The sequence below is a fragment of the Anomaloglossus baeobatrachus genome, chromosome 5 (genome assembly GCF_048569485.1).
Source record: "Anomaloglossus baeobatrachus isolate aAnoBae1 chromosome 5, aAnoBae1.hap1, whole genome shotgun sequence".
NCBI lineage: Eukaryota > Metazoa > Chordata > Amphibia > Anura > Aromobatidae > Anomaloglossus > Anomaloglossus baeobatrachus.
The window spans coordinates 597,625,355-597,645,622 of record NC_134357.1 but is presented as its reverse complement, the minus strand read 5'-3'; positions in this window follow the sequence as shown (position 1 = coordinate 597,645,622).

The window sequence follows — 20,268 nt, the reverse complement described above, 5'->3', positions numbered from 1 at the left end:
TGATGATTAGGCGTAGCTGAGTCTGATAATTGATGATTAGGTGTAGCTGAGTCTGATAATTGATGATTAGGTGTAGCTGAGTCTGATAATTGATGATTAGGGGTAGCTGAGTCTGATAATTGATGATTAGGTATAGCTGAGTCTGATAATTGATGATTAGGTGTAGCTGAGTCTGATAATTGATAATTAGGTGTAGCTGAGTCTGATAATTGATGATTAGGGGTAGCTGAGTCTGATAATTGATGATTAGGTATAGCTGAGTCTGATAATTGATGATTAGGTGTAGCTGTGTCTGATAATTGATGATTAGGGGAAGCTGAGTCTGATAATTGATGATTAGGGAAGCTGAGTCTGATAATTGATGATTAGGTGTAGCTGAGTCTGATAATTAATGATTAGGTGTAGCTGAGTCTGATAATTGATGATTAGGTGTAGCTGAGTCTGATAATTGATGATTAGGTATAGCTGAGTCTGATAATTGATGATTAGGTGTAGCTGTGTCTGATAATTGATGATTAGGGGAAGCTGAGTCTGATAATTGATGATTAGGGAAGCTGAGTCTGATATTTGATGATTAGGTGTAGCTGAGTCTGATAATTAATGATTAGGTGTAGCTGAGTCTGATAATTGATGATTAGGTGTAGCTGAGTCTGATAATTGATGATTAGGTGTAGCTGAGTCTGATAATTGATGATTAGGTGTAGCTGAGTCTGATAATTGATGATTAGGGGAAGCTGAGTCTGATATTTGATGATTAGGTGTAGCTGAGTCTGATTGTCACAAACCACCGGGGGGGTCACTCAGAAATCCCCCGCGCTGGCTACCAGTACGTCACAATCGGGGGGTAACAAGTGGGGGTCACCCCTCCTTTATACCTCCCGACCGACAGACAGAGCACGTGACGCGCTCTCTAGCGCCCCTCTTATAGTCAGGCCAATTATGGAATTGCCCGACCATAAGCAAGGAGGCCGCTATACTACTTATGCCGATTATTGAAGGGTCCCCGGTGAGAGTAAGGTATATATTCCCCCGACCTCCGCGGGCGGAATATATAAAATCTCCCCGAATCTCACTGGCCTCCCCACAATAATCCTTGGCACAATTCGCTGCCACCAACCGATTTACGGTAACTATTAGCCGAACACACAGACGTGGGATTCAAGATCGAGATAACAGAACAGCCCAAGATTAATTATATAATTTAATCAGCCTAAAGCACACTAGAACTACAATATATACAATAGGGAATCTACAGAATATACATATGTCAGAGTACAGTTACAATCAAAGCATGGGTTACAAACAGGCATACACAGTTCCAGCAGTTACCTTGTTGCGTCTGGCCACAGGGGGGCGCTGTAGACCAGGTTTCCAGGAACTCCCTCACAGGTCTTTCCCAACCAGGCCCCCGAGCAGAAGAACACTGGAAAATGGCCGAAGTAGGGTTATCAACCTGGGCAGATCCAGGTCCCCTCCTCCCTTAGTGACCTCACAGGGAAGCACTGCCACTCCCCCTGCATGGATCAGAATTATCCAGCAAAGGGGATATTGGCCATAACTTTGCCTGGGAGCGTCGTAGGCAGACGCCAATGCTCTCATTGTGACAGTTATGAATTTAGCTACAGAACGAGGGGACTCATGACCTGTCTACGAGTTCCCATATGGCTGATATCACGCCTGGGGTATTTCCCAAGCTCCCCCTTCCATAAAAAAGGTGTGCCAGCATCGTCCGCCTGCGCAAACACCATTTTTATGGTTGCCATATTTATCGGAGATATGGCTTGCGAGATATGAACCATTTTTTACTGGAGTCGTTCTGTCTGGCTACTTCCAAGCCTTGCTAATGAGATACAACTCTTGTTACAGGGTGACGGCAGGGAGTCATCCTGGGTCCATTGTCCTCACATCATCTCATCTCCATATCAGAGGAGATGGCTGTTGGAGGTGTAAGTGGGATGTGACACCTTCACAGATGCTGGACATTTGAGAACAAGAAGGGAGGGGGGGCACTGCCAGGGAGTGATGAGAGCAATTATGACTTCTAGTCATAATTCCTCTTCATATCCCAGGATTTACCTCACACTGATAATTAATGATTAGGTGTAGCTGAGTCTGATAATTGATGATTAGGTGTAGCTGAGTCTGATAATTGATGATTAGGTATAGCTGAGTCTGATAATTGATGATTAGGTGTAGCTGTGTCTGATAATTGATGATTAGGGGAAGCTGAGTCTGATAATTGATGATTAGGGAAGCTGAGTCTGATATTTGATGATTAGGTGTAGCTGAGTCTGATAATTAATGATTAGGTGTAGCTGAGTCTGATAATTGATGATTAGGTGTAGCTGAGTCTGATAATTGATGATTAGGTGTAGCTGAGTCTGATAATTGATGATTAGGTGTAGCTGAGTCTGATAATTGATGATTAGGGGAAGCTGAGTCTGATAATTGATGATTAGGTGTAGCTGAGTCTGATAATTGATGATTAGGTGTAGCTGAGTCTGATAATTGATGATTAGGGGTAGCTGAGTTTGAAAATTGATGATTAGGTGTAGCTGAGTCTGATAATTGATGATTAGGTGTAGCTGAGTCTGATAATTGATGATTAGGTGTAGCTGAGTCTGATAATTGATAATTAGGTGTAGCTGAGTCTGATAATTGATGATTAGGTGTAGCTGAGACTGATAATTGATGATTAGGGGTAGCTGAGTCTGATAATTGATGATTAGGTGTAGCTGAGTCTGATAATTGATGATTAGGGGTAGCTGAGTCTGATAATTGATGATTAGGTGTAGCTGAGTCTGATAATTGATGATTAGGTGTAGCTGAGTCTGATAATTGATGATTAGGGGTAGCTGAGTCTGATAATTGATAATTAGGTGTAGCTGAGTCTGATAATTGATGATTAGGGGTAGCTGAGTCTGATAATTGATGATTACTTGTAGCTGAGTCTGATAATTGATGATTAGGTGTAGCTGAGTCTGATAATTGATGATTAGGTATAGCTGATTCTGATAATTGATGATTAGTGGTAGCTGAGTCTGATAATTGATGATTAGGTATAGCTGTGTCTGATAATTGATGATTAGGGGAAGCTGAGTCTGATAATTGATGATTAGGTGTTGCTGAGTCTGATAATTGATGATTAGGTGTAGCTGAGTCTGATAATTGATGATTAGGGGTAGCTGAGTCTGATAATTGATGATTAGGTGTAGGTGAGTCTGATAATTGATGATTAGGTGTAGCTGAGTCTGATAATTGATGATTAGGGGTAGCTGAGTCTGATAATTGATGATTAGGTGTAGGTGAGTCTGATAATTGATGATTAGGTGTAGCTGAGTCTGATAATTGATGATTAGTTAAGCTTAGTCTGATAATTGATGATTAGGTGTAGCTGAGTCTGATAATTAATGATTAGGTGTAGCTGAGACTGATAATTGATGATTAGGTGTAGCTGAGTCTGATAATTAATGATTAGGTGTAGCTGAGTCTGATAATTGATGATTAGGTGTAGCTGAGTCTGATAATTGATGATTAGGGGTAGCTGAGTCTCATAATTGATGATTAGGTGTAGCTGAGTCTGATAATTGATGATTAGGTATAGCTGAGTCTGATAATTGATGATTAGTTGTAGCTGAGTCTGATAATTGATGATTAGTGGTAGCTGAGTCTGATAATTGATGATTAGGTATAGCTGAGTCTGATAATTGATGATTAGTTGTAGCTGAGTCTGATAATTGATGATTAGGTATAGCTAAGTCTGATAACACTGGGGAACGCAATTTTTTAGGAGTTAGGTCAGACAACTGTTCTTAATTAATTTTTGGATGCTGAATCCAGAAATGATCTCAGTTTTTCTCTATCACGTCAAGTTTTTGAACTATAGGATTTTTGTCTTTTCAAAAATATGTAAACTACTGTACCTAAAAAGTGTTTGTTTTTTTTTAAATAGTACAAATATGAACAAAAAATGAAATATATAAGAAATAGGCAAGACAAATATGTTTTTTAGTTGTAACTACTCTTACAAGTTGCCACGTAGCTCGAATTGTACTCAGATAACAAGTCCTATTACAGAAATCAGTGCAATTGTGCTTCTATGGCAGGTAAGTTGAGGAGGAAAAACTTGACGTGATAGAAAAAAACTGACTACATTTTTGGAATCAGCATGCCAATTTTAGTATAAATCAGCTCAAAAACCTAACTCAACAGAAATTTTTTTTCAAATTGTTCCCCAGTGTAATTGATGATTAGTGGTAGCTGAGTCTGATAATTGATGATTAGGTGTAGCTGAGTCTGATAATTGATGATTAGTGGTAGCTGAGTCTTATAATTGATGATTAGGTGTAGCTGAGTCTGATAATTGATGATTAGGGGAAGCTGAGTCTGATAATTGATGACTAGGGGCAGCTTAGGCTGATGACTAGTGGTATCTGAACCCGATATTTGATGGCTAGATGTAGCTGAGTCTGATAATTGATGATTAGGTGTAGCTGAGTCTGATAATTGATGATTAGGTGTAGCTGAGTCTGATAATTGATGATTAGGTGTAGCTGAGTCTGATAATTGATGATTAGGTGTAGCTGAGTCTGATAATTGATGATTAGGGGAAGCTGAGTCTGATAATTGATGGTTAGGTGTAGCTGAGTCTGATAATTGATGATTAGGTGTAGCTGAGTCTGATAATTGATGATTAGGTGTAGCTGAGTCTGATAATTGATGATTAGGGGAAGCTGAGTCTGATAATTGATGACTAGGGGAAGCTTAGGCTGATGACTAGTGGTATCTGAACCCGATATTTGATGGCTAGGTGTAGCTGAGTCTGATAATTGATGATTAGGTGTAGCTGAGTCTGATAATTGATGATTAGGTGTAGCTGAGTCTGATAATTGATGATTAGGGGAAGCTGAGTCTGATAATTGATGACTAGGGGCAGCTTAGGCTGATGACTAGTGGTATCTGAGCCCGATATTTGATGGCTAGGCGTAGCTGAGGCTGATAAATGACTAAGGGTAATAGAGACTTATTGATGACTAGAGATAGCGGAGTCTGAAAAATGATGACTAGGGGCAGCTGAGTCTGATGACTAAGGGTAGCCAACTCTAATCATTTATAACTAGGGGTAGCTGAGTCTGAACACTAGAGGTAAGGTAATGAAAACTTAGGGTAGCTGAGGCTGATATGATGACTAGGAGTAGCCGAGTCTCATAGTTGATGACTAGGACTAGCTGAGTCTAATAATTGATGACTAGGACTAGCTGAGTCGAATAATTGATGACTAGGAGTAGCTGAGTCTGATAATTGACAACTAGGGTAAGTGAAAATGATATTTGATAACTAAGCAGCATGGAGTCTGATATTTGATTACTAGGGGTAGCTAACTGGTGACTAGCTGTACCTAGGGCTGATTACTAGGAATAACTGAACCTGATATTTGATGACTTGGAGGAGCTGAGGCTGAAAATTACTTACTAGTTGTAGCTGAGTTTGCTGAATAGGGGTAGCTATGGCAGATAATTGATGACTAGGCAAAGCTGAGTCTGCTGACTAGGTGCAGCTAAGGCTGATATTTGATGACTATCAGCAACTGAGACAGATAATTGACAGCTAGCTGTAGCTTAGTTTGATTACTAGAGTTGCTGAGTCTCAAAAATTAGGACTAGAGCTAGCTTAGTCTGACGGCTATGGGTTGTTGAATCTGCTATTTCATGATTAGGGGTACCTAAATGATAACTTGGTGTAGCTGAGGTTGATAATTAGAGATAACTGAACCTGATAATTGATGACTAGGTGTAGCTGAGTTTGATGACTAGGTATAGCTGAGGCTAGGCTCATTCTTGATGTCTAGGTATAGTTGAGTTTGACGACTAGGTGTAGCTGAGGCTGATAATTGATGACTAAGTAGTTGAGGCAAATAATGAGGCAGATAATTAGGGTTAGATGAGTCTGATGACTAGGGATAGCTGAGTCTGACAAGTAAAGAAATCTGAAACTGATATTTGATCACTAAAGTTAGCTGAGTGATAACTAGTAGTGATGAGCGAGTACCAAAAAGCTCGGGTGCTCGAGGCTCGGGCCGAGCATCCCAAGATACTCGTGTACTCGGCCCGAGCACCGAGCCCAATGTTATCCTATGGGAGACCCGAGTATTATTCTGAAATGACCCCCGGGAGCATGTAGAAACTATAAAATTGTAAAGTAAAAAAAAAAATGTGCGTGTGTGTATGCGTGTAGATATATATATACATGCGGAGTGGAGTGCGGGAGGGGGCTTAGCCGAGCGGGGAAGTGTCGGGCTAAAGGCACGGTCATGCTGTGAGGGCCGGCCAATCACTGCAATTCCACAACTAACAGGGCTGTGGCATTGCAGTGGTCTGCCAGCCAATCCCTGCATGAGGGCTGGCTCTCAAAAGAGCGCCAACATGCAGGAATGAAGACCACGAGTACAGCACGAGTATCGCGAGATTACTCGGTACCCGCCGAGTAGCCCGAGTACAGTGATACTCGTGTGAGTACCGAGTAGTGACAAGCATACTCGCTCAACAGTAATAAAGGTGGTAGTAGCTGAGGCAGTTAATGACTAGGTGTAGCTGAGTCTGACATCTATGGTGTCTTTATCTGATATTTGATGACTAGGCAGAGATGACTGATTAGTAGAGTTATCTGAGGCTATTTGACTAGTAGTAGCTGAGGCAGATAACTGATGAACAGGGGCAGCTGAGCCTCATATTTGATGACTAGAGGTATCTGAGCATGATATTTGATGACTATGGGGAGTTGAGCCTGATATTTGATGACTAGGCAGAGCAACGCCTGATATTTGATGACTAGGCAGAGCAACGCCTGATATTTGATGACTAGACACAGCTACGCCTAATGTTTGATGACTAGACAGAGCTGAGCTTGATATTTGATGATTAGGCAGAGCTGATCCTGATATTTGATGATTAGGCAAAGCTGAGCCTGATATTTGATGATTAGGCAGAGCTGAGCCTGATACTTAATGACTAGGCAGAGCTACGCCTAATGTTTGATGACTATACAGAGATGATCCTGATATTTGATGATTAGGCAAAGCTGAGCCTGATATTTGATCATTAGGCAGAGCTGAGCCTGATACTTGATGACTAGGCAGAGCTACGCCTAATGTTTGATGACTAGGCAGAGCTGATCCTGATATTTGATCATTAGGCAGAGCTGAGCCTGATATTTGATCATTAGGCAGAGCTGAGCCTGATACTTGATGACTAGGCAGAGCTACGCCTAATGTTTGATGACTAGGCAAAGCTGAGCCTGATATTTGATCATTAGGCAGAGCTGAGCCTGATACTTGATGACTAGGCAGAGCTACGCCTAATGTTTGATGACTAGACAGAGCTGAGCTTGAGATTTGATGACTAGGTGGAGCTAAGCCTGATATTTGATGGCTAGGGATATCTGAGCCTGATATTTGAGAACTATTGGTATTTGAGCCTGATATTTGATGATTAGGAACAGCTGAGCCTTATATTTGATGATTAGCCAGAGCTGAGTCTGATATTTGATGATTAGGCAGAAGTGAGCCTGATGACTGATGATTAGGCAGAGCTGAGCCTTATATTTGATGATTAGCCAGAGCTGAGTCTGATATTTGATGATTAGGCAGAAGTGAGCCTGATGATTGATGATTAGGCAGAGCTGAGCCTGATATTTGATCATTAAGCTGAACTGAGCTTGATATTTGATGATTAGGCAGAGGTGAGCCTAATATTTGATGATTAGGCAGAGCTCAGCCTTATATTTGATTATTAAGCTGAGCTGAGCCTAATGATTGATGATTAGGAAGAGCTGAGCCTGATATTTGATGATTAGGCATAGCTGAGCATGATATTCGATGATTAGGTAGAGCTGAGCCTGATATTTAATGATTAGACAGAGCTGAGCCTGAAGATTGATGATTAGGCAGAGCTGAGCCTGATATTTGATGATTAAGCTGAGCTGAGCCTGATATTTGATGATTAAGCTGATCTGAGGGTGATATTTGATTATTAAGCAGAGCTGAGCCTGATATTTGCTAATTAGGCAGAAGTGAGCCTGATGATTGATGATTAGGCAGAGCTGAGCCTTATATTTCATGATTAGCCAGAGCTGAGTCTGATATTTGATAATTAGGCAGAAGTGAGCCTGATTGAAGATTAAGCAGAGCTGAGCCTGATATTTGATCATTAAGCTGCACTGAGCCTGATATTTGATGATTAGGCAGAGCTCAGCCTTATATTTGATAGTTAAGCTCAGCTGAGCCTGATGATTGATGATTAGGAAGAGCTGAGCCTGATATTTGATGATTAGACAGAGCTGAACCTGAAGATTGATGATTAGGCAGAGCTCAGCCTGATATTTGATAATTAGGCTGAGCTGAGCCTGATGATTGATGATTAAGCTGAGCTGACCCTGATGATTGATGATTAGGAAGAGCTGAGCCTGATGATTGATGATTAGGCAGAGCTGAGCCTGATATTTGATAATTAGACAGAGCTGAACCTGAAGATTGATGATTAGGCAGAGCTCAGCCTGATATTTGATAATTAGGCTGAGCTGAGCCTGATAATGGATGATTAAGCTGAGCTGACCCTGATGATTGATGATTAGGAAGAGCTGAGCCTGATGATTGATGATTAGGAAGAGCTGAGACTGATGATTGATGATTAGGAAGAGCTGAGCCTGATATTCGATGATTAGGCAGAGCTGAGACTGATGATTGATGATTAGGCAGAGCTGAGCCTGATATTTGATGATTAGGCAGAGCTCAGCCTGATATTTGATAATTAGGCAGAGCTGAGCCTGATAATGGATGATTAAGCTGAGCTGACCCTGATGATTGATGATTAGGAAGAGCTGAGCCTGATGATTGATGATTAGGAAGAGCTGAGACTGATGATTGATGATTAGGAAGAGCTGAGCCTGATATTCGATGATTAGGCAGAGCTGAGACTGATGATTGATGATTAGGCAGAGCTGAGCCTGATATTCGATGATTAGGCAGAGCTGAGCCTGATATTTGATTATTAGACAGAGCTGAGCCTGAAGATTGATGATTAGGCAGAGCTGAGCCTGATATTTGATGATTAAGCTGAGCTGAGCCTGATATTTGATGATTAAGCTGATCTGAGCGTGATATTTGATGATTAGGCAGAGCTGAGCCTGATATTTGATGATTAGGTAGAGCTGAGCTTGATATTTGATGATTAAGCTGATCTGAGGGGCGTGGCCTGCACGCTGATGGCGACGGCTGCTTGAAGGAGAGCTCTGTGCTGACAGCAGGATAAACCGGCTCTTATCAGCTCACAGATAACAGGATTACCAGCTACAGGAGGTGTGAGTAACCCCAGCCCCCAGCTATGCCTAAGGGGAGACCTAAAAAGACTGGCACTCCAGCCAAACTGACAGACTTCTACCCCCGGGATAGGGATCTCTCCTCACCAAGCAAGATGGCTTCACACTCAGCTTCTTCCCACTCCTCACATGGAGATACAGGCTGCTTGAGAGGCTGCACAGGCATTCCTCTGACAGAGGAAACAATGCAAGCTCTGCTGAAAACGCTGAGGGCTTCCCTGCAGGCTGATCTCAGAGAAATAGTAAGAGAGCTGAAGGAAGAGATCAGGTCTCTAGGGGTTCGCACAGAGCATGTAGAAACTAAGATGGCTGAGTTTGCAACATCACATAACAATCTGATAGATGCTAACACAGCTTTGGAAAAGGAGGTGGAGGCACTAAAGCTTAAAATCAGTGATATAGAGGACAGATCCCGAAGAAATAACCTAAAAATCAGAGGGATTCCCTCATCAGTAGCAGATAAAGACCTCCAGGAATACTTCCACAAGTTTCTGCAGCTTATACTCCCTGGATGGGACACCAGAGACCTGATAGTGGACAGGATTCATAGAGTCCCTAAAGCCAAAGGCATAGATCCAGCTCTGCCTAAAGATGTCCTGGCTAGACTTCATTTCTATAAAACAAAAGAAGCTGTGCTGCACACACTGAGGGGAAATCCAGCCCTGCCAGACACTTTCATGGGACTAAAAATCTTCCCAGATCTTTCTGCTGCAACTCTTAATAAAAGAAGAGAATTTGCCCACCTTTCTAAACTCCTTAGAGATCAAGACATCAAGTACAAGTGGGGGTTTCCGGTGAAGATGATAATTTTCAAAGATGGAGGCACTCACATATGTCATACTCCTTCTCAGCTGGGCAAATTGCTGGATGACTGGGGACTAGCCCACCCACCAAACCCTGGTGGGCAGGAGAATCATAGAGGCCCTCCAGACAGGATTAACCCTGAATGGTCAGTAGCTTAGCTGGGACTCCTTCCTGCTTATGGCACCTGCTGTCCCTGCTCCTGTGACACGGGATGTCACGTAGCCCCCCTGATGTTCTCGCCTATGGCGAGCGGTTATACACCGGGCACCCTATTCGGGGCAAACCGGTGTTGTTGGAATTTTTTTGTTTTTGTTCCTCTTCTCACAAATGTTCCTTAATTTTTTCTGGAAATTTCTCTCAATTCCTTGCTGGTCTAGCCCCTCTCATCCCTGATGGCGTTCCTGGGAATTCAACCCCCCCTGCGGCTCCAATATGAGAATTAAGATATTGTCTATTAATGTGAACGAACTCAACTCCCCAGCAAAAAGGTCAATGATGTGGAGAGAGGTGAAGGCATCTAACTGTGATATAGCGTGCATTCAGGAGACCCACCTTCTTTCCACAGATAATAAACGGCTACTTCATCCAAGCTTCCAACACACCTTTTTTGCTAATGACTCAAAAAAAAGAGGAGGAGTGGCCATTTTAATAAAGAACTCAGTGGCCTTTAAATTGATAATTGTCAGTTATGGAGCGGATGGAAGATATATTATTTTGTCTTGTTATATCAACAGCGTCCCTTATACCTTGGCAACGGTCTACTCCCCAAATTCATCACAATTGAACTTTGCTAGGAAATTTTTCCAAGCATTCAAAGATACTGCCACAGGGGCGGAAATCATCTGTGGAGACTTTAATATACCTGTAATACGCTCCATGGATTGCTCCAACATCAGCATCCCACATGCTAAGGAACTTAAGCATCTCATCAATGAATTCCATTTTCATGACATCTGGAGATATTTGCACGCATCAGAAAGAGACTATATATTCTTCTCTTCCAGGCATCGCTCATACAGTAGAATTGATTTTTTTTTTGGTCGACAGCAAATCTATAAGTAATTGTGTGGCAGCTGATATTGGTTTAATTACTTGGACAGATCATGCGCAGATCTCTTTGTCTGTTCAGGGTAGCTTTAATGTTCAAAATTCCCCTAGGTGGAGACTTAATACCAGCTTGCTTGGTAGGCAGAAGGTACATGATGAAGTAGAGTCAGTGTTAACAGAATATTTTAAACTTAATAATAATGGGGAAATTTCTGACGAGACCCTGTGGGCTGCTCATAAAGCCGTAGTCAGAGGGCAGCTCATAAAAATAGCCTCCATCCAAAAACGGAAAAAAGACGCAGATATTAAATATATATTAACCCGTATTCATCACCTTGAATCCCTGAATAAAGCCAAAGCATCCCCTAACTTGACTAAAGAAATTGTAACCCATAGATTCCAACTAAGATCCCTACTCCTGCAAAAATACGAACATAATCTTAAAAAAATAGATCGACATTTTATGCTATGGGGGATAGAGCGGGGTCCTTATTGGCAAGAAGGACGAAAAAACGTGAGATCCAATCTAAAATAGAATTCCTGAGGGACCCGAACGGAACAATCACTAGACATCCCATTGAAATAGCAGAAGCATTTGCGAAATACTATGAGGCCCTGTATAATCTAAAATATGATTCCAATACGTCACAGCCGACTCAAGTGGATATACAGGGTTTCCTAGACACCCTGGATCTTCCCCGGGTCTCAGATGAGCAATTAGAGGAACTTAATCTTCCCTTTACTACACATGAAATCCTAGGTGCCATCAAAATGACTAAGTCTAACTCTGCCCCGGGCCCCGATGGGCTGCCATACGAATATTACAAACAATTTACATCCACTCTGTCCCCCTTTATGTCAAAAACCTTCAATTTTTGGCAAAATAAAGGGTCAATTTCCCCAGACAACTTAGAAGCGATAATTATCACGCTACCAAAGCCAGGGAAACCTGCAGACACCCCGGGTAATTTTAGGCCCATTTCACTCCTAAATTGTGATGTTAAAATTTATGCCAAACTAGTGGCAGATAGACTTCATAAAGTGATCCCGACCTTAGTGGCTCCAGACCAAGTTGGGTTTGTGACAGGCAGGCAATCTAAGGATGGCACCAGACGGATGCTTGACTTGATTGGACTGGTGGAGATATCGGGTGAACCCAGTGCATTCCTGTCTCTTGATGCTGAAAAAGCCTTTGACAGGGTGCACTGGGGATACCTGGAGAGAGTTCTAACAAAATTCGGGTTCTTGGGGAACATCAAGTCATCCATTCTAGCCCTCTACTCTTACCCAAATGCGTCAGTGTTGGCATCGGGGTTTCTGTCATCTAAATTTCAAATAAGTAATGGCACCCGCCAGGGGTGTCCATTGTCTCCCGCTATTTTTGCTTTAGTGGTAGAACCTCTGGCGAAAGCTATACGAAAAAACATAGCCATTTCTGGTATAAGAGTTGGGGAATTTGAACATAAACTTGGTTTATACGCAGACGATGTGATAATTTCCTGTTCTAACCCTGCAGTGTCGATTCCAGCAGTGGTGAACACATTATCAAACTTTTCTAAAGTGTCGTATTATAAGCTTAATGCGGCAAAGTCTTTGATACTGCCGTTTAATGTACCGGCGGAGGCCAGGAGTGCGCTGGAGGGGGCCTTTCAATTCAAATGGTGCGACAGGGGATACCTTATTTGGGTATTAAGCTGACACCATCGCAGATGTTAATTAAAGAAAATTTGGAACCTCTGATCCAAAATTTAGAAAAGGAATTGGGAAGGTATGAAAAAATATCATTGTCCTGGATGGCCAGGATACAGTCCTTTAAAATGGTTTTCTTACCCAAAATATTGTATGTGCTCAGATGCCTTCCCATCAAAATTTCTCACAAAACCCTGATGAAACTTCAATCGTTGACTAACAAATTTGTCTGGGGTAATAAAAGGGCTAGGGTCGCAGGTAAAGTGTTAGACCCCCCATATGACTTAGGGGGATTGGGCACCCCAAACATAACGGCATATTATAAAGCCTTACTAATTGAATCACTAAAGGAATGGTGGCGTCCAGGTAATTCACATAGATGGGCTCAGATTGAAAATTTCCTGTCCTGCCAGGGCTCGGTCAGAAGAATGATGGAAGCAGAATATTTGAGCCGTTCACGGTTCTCCCCGTGTGTTCCCACCATGTCAGCCTCCCTGGAGGTCTGGCGAAATGACTTGATTCATAAGATTCAGATTCCTCTTTCAGAGATTTCCCTCAAGTCGTTGGAATCTCAAATCCCCTTTTTGAATCTGGCCAGGTGGGAGGGATCAGGCATTACAGTGCTGGCGGATCTATACTCTGATTTGGGTGTTAACCCCTTTAATGAAATAGTACGGGAACACCCCTCTTTAAAGGGCTGTTTCTATCAACACATCCAAATTAGTCATTTTCTGGCCTCTAAATTTCCTCCAAAGTCAAAGCCTCTGTTACCTACAACAAAGGCTTTGGTATTTAAAAAGATAATTAAATCCAAATGTATCTCCTCGACATACAAATGGCTCAATAACCCCCCCGAAGAGCAAAAATCTCCTTATATGAATAAATGGGACGTGGAGTTGAGTGTCTCTACCTCACCTTCAAACTGGCACTCGGCATCAGCAAATATCCAAAAATATTCCAAGTGTATAAATCATCTGGAGCAACTGAAAAAAGTACACCTGCGATGGTATCGGTCCCCAGCCAACTTAGCACAGTTCCTCCCAAATTATTCGCCACATTGTTGGAAGGGCTGCCTCCAAAGGGGTACTCTTGGTCACTGCTGGTGGGCTTGTCCCAAGGTTTTCTCGTTCTGGTTGGAGGTGTTTGGCCTGATGGGTGAGCTGACAGGCAATCGTATTAATCCGAATCCGGCTCTGGCAGTGCTAAACGTGGGTATAGAGGAGTTCTCCTGGGAATCCAGGGGTTTATTAGTTCACATTCTAGTAGCTGCCAGATATTGCATAAGTTTGCACTGGAAATCCCCAAAGACGCCTACATTAGTTGAACTATATAACCGAATTAATCTCCAATGCCAATACGAGTTCTGTCTGGCTCACTCCATCCGCGCCAAAAACAAAATACTTCAGATTTGGGACACGTGGTTAAACTCTGTATATGCATCCCCTGTCAGGCATCTGTTTCCAGGGCAAACTGTTGATAATTAAAAACGGGTCAAATAGGCTCAAAGTGTGTGTTACGCAGGGAGTTCACCCGTACCACATGTCAATATTCAAGGTGTTTAAATCTCTGTTGTTGTTACTGCTCGGGCTACCCCGAAACGCCATCCAATTCCCTCCCTCCCCCCTCCCCCTCCCTGGTTGCTTCCTTGCAACCATCCATGGCTCTCCCCCTCTCCCCCACCTCTCTCTCCCCTCCCTTTTCTTATCTTCCTTTCTTACTCTCTGGTTCTGGTTGTTTGGATCCCTCATTTTGAGGATTAAAGAGTAAATTGGTAGGTTGACTCTATACGTATTGGGTATTGATTAACCTAAAAAAGTTGCAACTTGCATCAGACATGATTGGTGGTGGTGTGACCGGAAATGTGAATCATAATCAAAGGTGACACTACCACATGTTACAGCGTTGTTTTCTTTGTGTATTATTGCCAATGATACCTGAATTTCTCCTTTTTTTTGTAATGTAACTTCCTACAATAAAAATTGATTGGATTAAAAAAAAAAAAAAAGCTAATCTGAGCCTGATATTTGATGATTAGGCTGAGCTGAGCCTGATATTTGATGACTAAGCTGATCTGAGCCTGATATTTGATGACTAGGCAGACCTGAGCCAGATATTTGATGACTAGGCAGAGGTATGCCTGATATTTGATGATTAGGCAGAGCTGAGCCTGATATTTGATGACTAGGCAGAGGTGAGCCTGATATTTGATGATTAGGCAGAGCTGAGCCTAATATTTGATGATTAGGCAGACCTGAGCCTGATATTTGATGACTAGGCAGAGCTGAGCCTGATATTTGATGATAAGGCTGAGCCTGATGATTGATGATTAGGCAGAGCTGAGCCTGATATTTGATGATTAGGCAGAGCTGAGCCTGATATTTGATGATTAAGCTGAGCTGAACCTGATGATTGATGACTAGGAAGAGCTGAGCGTGATATTCGATGATTAGGCAGAGCTGAGCCTGATATTTGATGATTAGACAGAGCTGAACCTGAAGATTGATGATTAGGCAGAGCTCAGCCTGATATTTGATGATTAGACAGAACTGAGCCTGATATTTGATGATTAGGCAGAGCTGAGTCTGATATTTGATGATTAGGCAGAGCTGAGCCTGATATTTGATGATTAGGCTGAGCCTGATGATTGATGATTAGGCAGAGCTGAGCCTGATGTTTGATGATTAGGCAGAGCTGAGCCTGATATTTGATGATTAAGTTGAGCTGAGCCTGATGATTGATGATTAGGAAGAGCTGAGCATGATATTCGATGATTAGGCAGAGCTGAGCCTGATATTTGATGATTAGACAGAGCTGAACCTGAAGATTGATGATTAGTCAGAGCTGAGCCTGATATTTGATGATTAGGCAGAGCTGAGCCTGATATTTGATGATTAAGCTGAGCTGAGCCTGATGATTGATGATTAAAAAGAGCTGAGCATGATATTCGATGATTAGGCAGAGATGAGCCTGATATTTGATGATTAGACAGAGCTGAACCTGAAGATTGATGATTAAGCAGAGCTCAGCCTGATATTTGATGATTAGGCAGAGCTGAGCCTGATATTTGATGATAAGGCAGAGCTGAGTCTGATATTTGATGATTAGGCCGAGCTGAGCCTGATATTTGATGATTAGGCAGAGGTGAGCCTGATATTTGATGATTAGGCAGAGCTGAGCCTGATATTTGATGATTAGGCAGAGCTAAGCCTGATATTTGATGATTAGGCAGAGCTGAACCTGATATTTGATGATTAGACTGAGCCTGATGATTGATGATTAGGCAGAGCTGAGCCTGATATTTGATGATTAGGCAGAGCTGAGCCTGATATTTGATGATTAGGCAGAGGTGAGCCTGATATTTGATGATTAGGCAGAGCTGAGCCTGATATTTGATGATTAGGCAGAGCTAAGCATGATATTTGATGATTAGGCAGAGCTGAGCCTGATATTTGATGATTAGGTTGAGCCTGATGATTGATGATTAGGCAGAGCTGAGCCTGATATTTTATGATTAGGCAGAGCTGAGCCTGATATTTGATGATTAAGCTGAGCTGAGCCTGATGATTGATGATTAGGAAGAGCTGAGCATGATATTCATAGATTAGGCAGAGCTGAGCCTGATATTTGATGATTAGACAGAGCTGAACCTGAAGATTGATGATTAGGCAGAGCTCAGCCTGATATTTGATGATTAGGCAGAGCTGAGCCTGATATTTGATGATTAAGCTGATCTGAGCCTGATATTTGATGATTAGGCCGAGCTGAGCCTGATAATGGATGATTAAGCTGATCTGAGCCTGATATTTGATGATTAGGCTGAGCTGAGCCTGATATTTGATGACTAGGCAGAGCTGAGCCTGATATTTGATGACTAGGCAGAGCTGAGCCTGATATTTGATTAGTCAGAGGTGAGCCTGATATTTGATGATTAGGCAGAGCTGAGCCTGATATTTGATGATTAGGCAGAGCTGAGCCTGATATTTGATGACTAGGCAGAGGTGAGCCTGATATTTGATGATTAGGCAGAGCTGAGCCTGATATTTGATGACTAGGCAGAGGTGAGACGGATATTTTATGATTAGGCAGAGCTGAGCCTGATATTTGATGATTAGGCAGAGCTGAGCCTGATATTTGATGATTAGGCTGAGCCTGATGATTGATGATTAGGCAGAGCTGAGCCTGATATTTGATGATTAGGCAGAGCTGAGCCTGATATTTGATGATTAAGCTGAGCTGAGTCTGATGATTGATGATTAGGAAGAACTGAGCATGATATTCGATGATTAGGCAGAGCTGAGCCTGATATTTGATGATTAGACAGAGCTGAACCTGAAGATTGATGATTAGGCAGAGCTCAGCCTGATATTTGATGATTAGGCAGAGCTGAGCCTGATATTTGATGATTAGGCAGAGCTGAGTCTGATATTTGATTAGGCAGAGCTGAGCCTGATATTTGATGATTAGGCAGAGGTGAGCCTGATATTTGATGATTAGGCAGAGCTGAGCCTGATATTTGATGATTAGGCAGAGCTGAGCCTGATATTTGATGATTAGGCAGAGCTGAGCCTGATATTTGATGATTAGGCTGAGCCTGATGATTGATGACTAGGCAGAGTTGAGCCTGATATTTGATGATTAGGCAGAGGTGAGCCTGATATTTGATGATTAGGCAGAGCTGAGCCTGATATTTGATGATTAAGCTGAGCTGAGCCTGATGATTGATGATTAGGAAGAGCTGAGCATGATATTCGATGATTAGGCAGTGCTGAGCCTGATATTTGATGATTAGGCAGAGCTAAGCCTGATATTTGATGATTAGACAGAGCTGAGCCTGAAGATTGATGATTAGGCAGAGCTGAGCCTGATATTTGATGATTAAGCTGAGCTGAGCCTGATGATTGATGATTAGGAAGAGCTGAGCATGATATTCGATGATTAGGCAGAGCTAAGCCTGATATTTGATGATTAGACAGAGCTGAACCTGAAGATTGATGATTAGGCAGAGCTGAGCCTGATATTTGATGATTAAGCTGAGCTGAGCCTGATGATTGATGATTAGGAAGAGCTGAGCATGATATTCGATGATTAGGCAGAGCTGAGCCTGATTTTTGATGATTAGACAAAGCTGAACCTGGAGATTGATGATTAGGCAGAGCTCAGCCTGATATTTGATGATTAGGCAGAGCTGAGCCTGATATTTGATGATTAGGCAGAGCTGAGTCTGATATTTGATGATTAGGCAGAGCTGAGCCTGATATTTGATGATTAGGTAGAGGTGAGCCTGATATTTGATGATTAGGCAGAGCTGAGCCTGATATTTGATGATTAAGCTGAGCTGAGCCTGATGATTGATGATTAGGAAGAGCTGAGCATGATATTCGATGATTAGGCAGAGCTGAGCCTGATATTTGATGATTAGACAGAGCTGAACCTGAAGATTGATGATTAGGCAGAGCTGAGCCTGATATTTGATGATTAGGCAGAGCTGAGCCTGATATTTGATGATTTGACAGAGCTGAACCTGAAGATTGATGATTAGGCAGAGCTGAGCCTGATATTTGATGATTAAGCTGAGCTGAGCCTGATGATTGATGATTAGGAAGAGCTGAGCATGATATTCGATGATTAGGCAGAGCTGAGCCTGATTTTTGATGATTAGACAAAGCTGAACCTGGAGATTGATGATTAGACAGAGCTCAGCCTGATATTTGATGATTAGGCAGAGCTGAGCCTGATATTTGATGATTAGGCAGAGCTGAGTCTGATATTTGATGATTAGGCAGAGCTGAGCCTGATATTTGATGATTAGGTAGAGGTGAGCCTGATATTTGATGATTAGGCAGAGCTGAGCCTGATATTTGATGATTAGGCAGAGCTGAGCCTGATATTTGATGATTAGGCTGAGCCTGATGATTAGGCAGAGCTGAGCCTTATATTTGATGATTAGGCAGAGCTGAGCCTGATATTTGATGGTTAAGCTGAGCTGAGCCTGATGATTGATGATTAGGAAGAGCTGAGCATGATATTCGATGATTAGACAGAGCTGAACCTGAAGATTGATAATTAGGCAGAGCTCAGCCTGATATTTGATGATTAGGCAGAGCTGAGCCTGATATTTGATGATTAGGCAGAGCTGAGCCTGATATTTGATGATTAGGCAGAGCTGAGCCTGATATTTGATGATTAGGCTGAGCCTGATGATTGCTGACTAGGCAGAGCTGAGCCTGATATTTGATGATTAGGCAGAACTGAGCCTGATATTTGATGATTAAGCTGAGCTGAGCCTGATGATTGATGATTAGGAAGAACTGAGCATGATATTTGATGATTAGGCAGAGCTGAGCCTGATATTTGATGATTAGGCTGAGCCTGATGATTGATGACTAGGCAGAGCTGAGCCTGATATTTGATGATTAGACAGAGCTGAACCTGAAGATTGATAATTAGGCAGAGCTCAGCCTGATATTTGATGATTAGGCAGAGCTGAGCCTGATATTTGATGATTAGGCAAAGCTGAGCCTGATATTTGATGATTAGGCAGAGCTGAGCCTGATATTTGATGATTAGGCTGAGCCTGATGATTGATGACTAGGCAGAGCTGAGCCTGATATTTGATGATTAAGCTGAGCTGAGCCTGATGATTGATGATTAGGAAGAGCTGAGCATGATATTCAATGATTAGGCAGAGCTGAGCCTGATGTTTGATGATTAGACAGAGCTGAACCTGAAGATTGATGATTAGGCAGAGCTGAGCCTGATATTTGATGATTAGGCAGAGCTGAGCCTGATATTTGATGATTAGGCAGAGCTGAGTCTGATATTTGATGATTAGGCAGAGCTGAGCCTGATATTTGATGATTAGGCAGAGGTGAGCCTGATATTTGATGATTAGGCAGAGCTGAGCCTGATATTTGATAATTAAGCAGAGCTCAGCCTGATATTTGATGATTAGGCAGAGCTGAGCCTGATATTTGATGATTAGGCAGAGCTGAGTCTGATATTTGATGATTAGGCAGAGCTGAACCTGATATTTGATGATTAGGCAGAGGGGAGCCTGATATTTGATGATTAGGCAGAGCTGAGCCTGATATTTGATGATTAGGCAGAGCATAGCCTGATATTTGATGATTAGGCAGAGGTGAGCCTGATATTTGATGATTAGGCAGAGCTGAGCCTGATATTTGATGATTAGGCAGAGCTCAGCCTGATATTTGATGATTAGGCAGAGCTGAGCCTGATATTTGATGATTAGGCAGAGCTGAGCCTGATATTTGATGATTAGGCTGAGCCTGATGATTGATGATTAGGCAGAGCTGAGCCTTATATTTGATGATTAGGCAGAGGTGAGCCTGATAT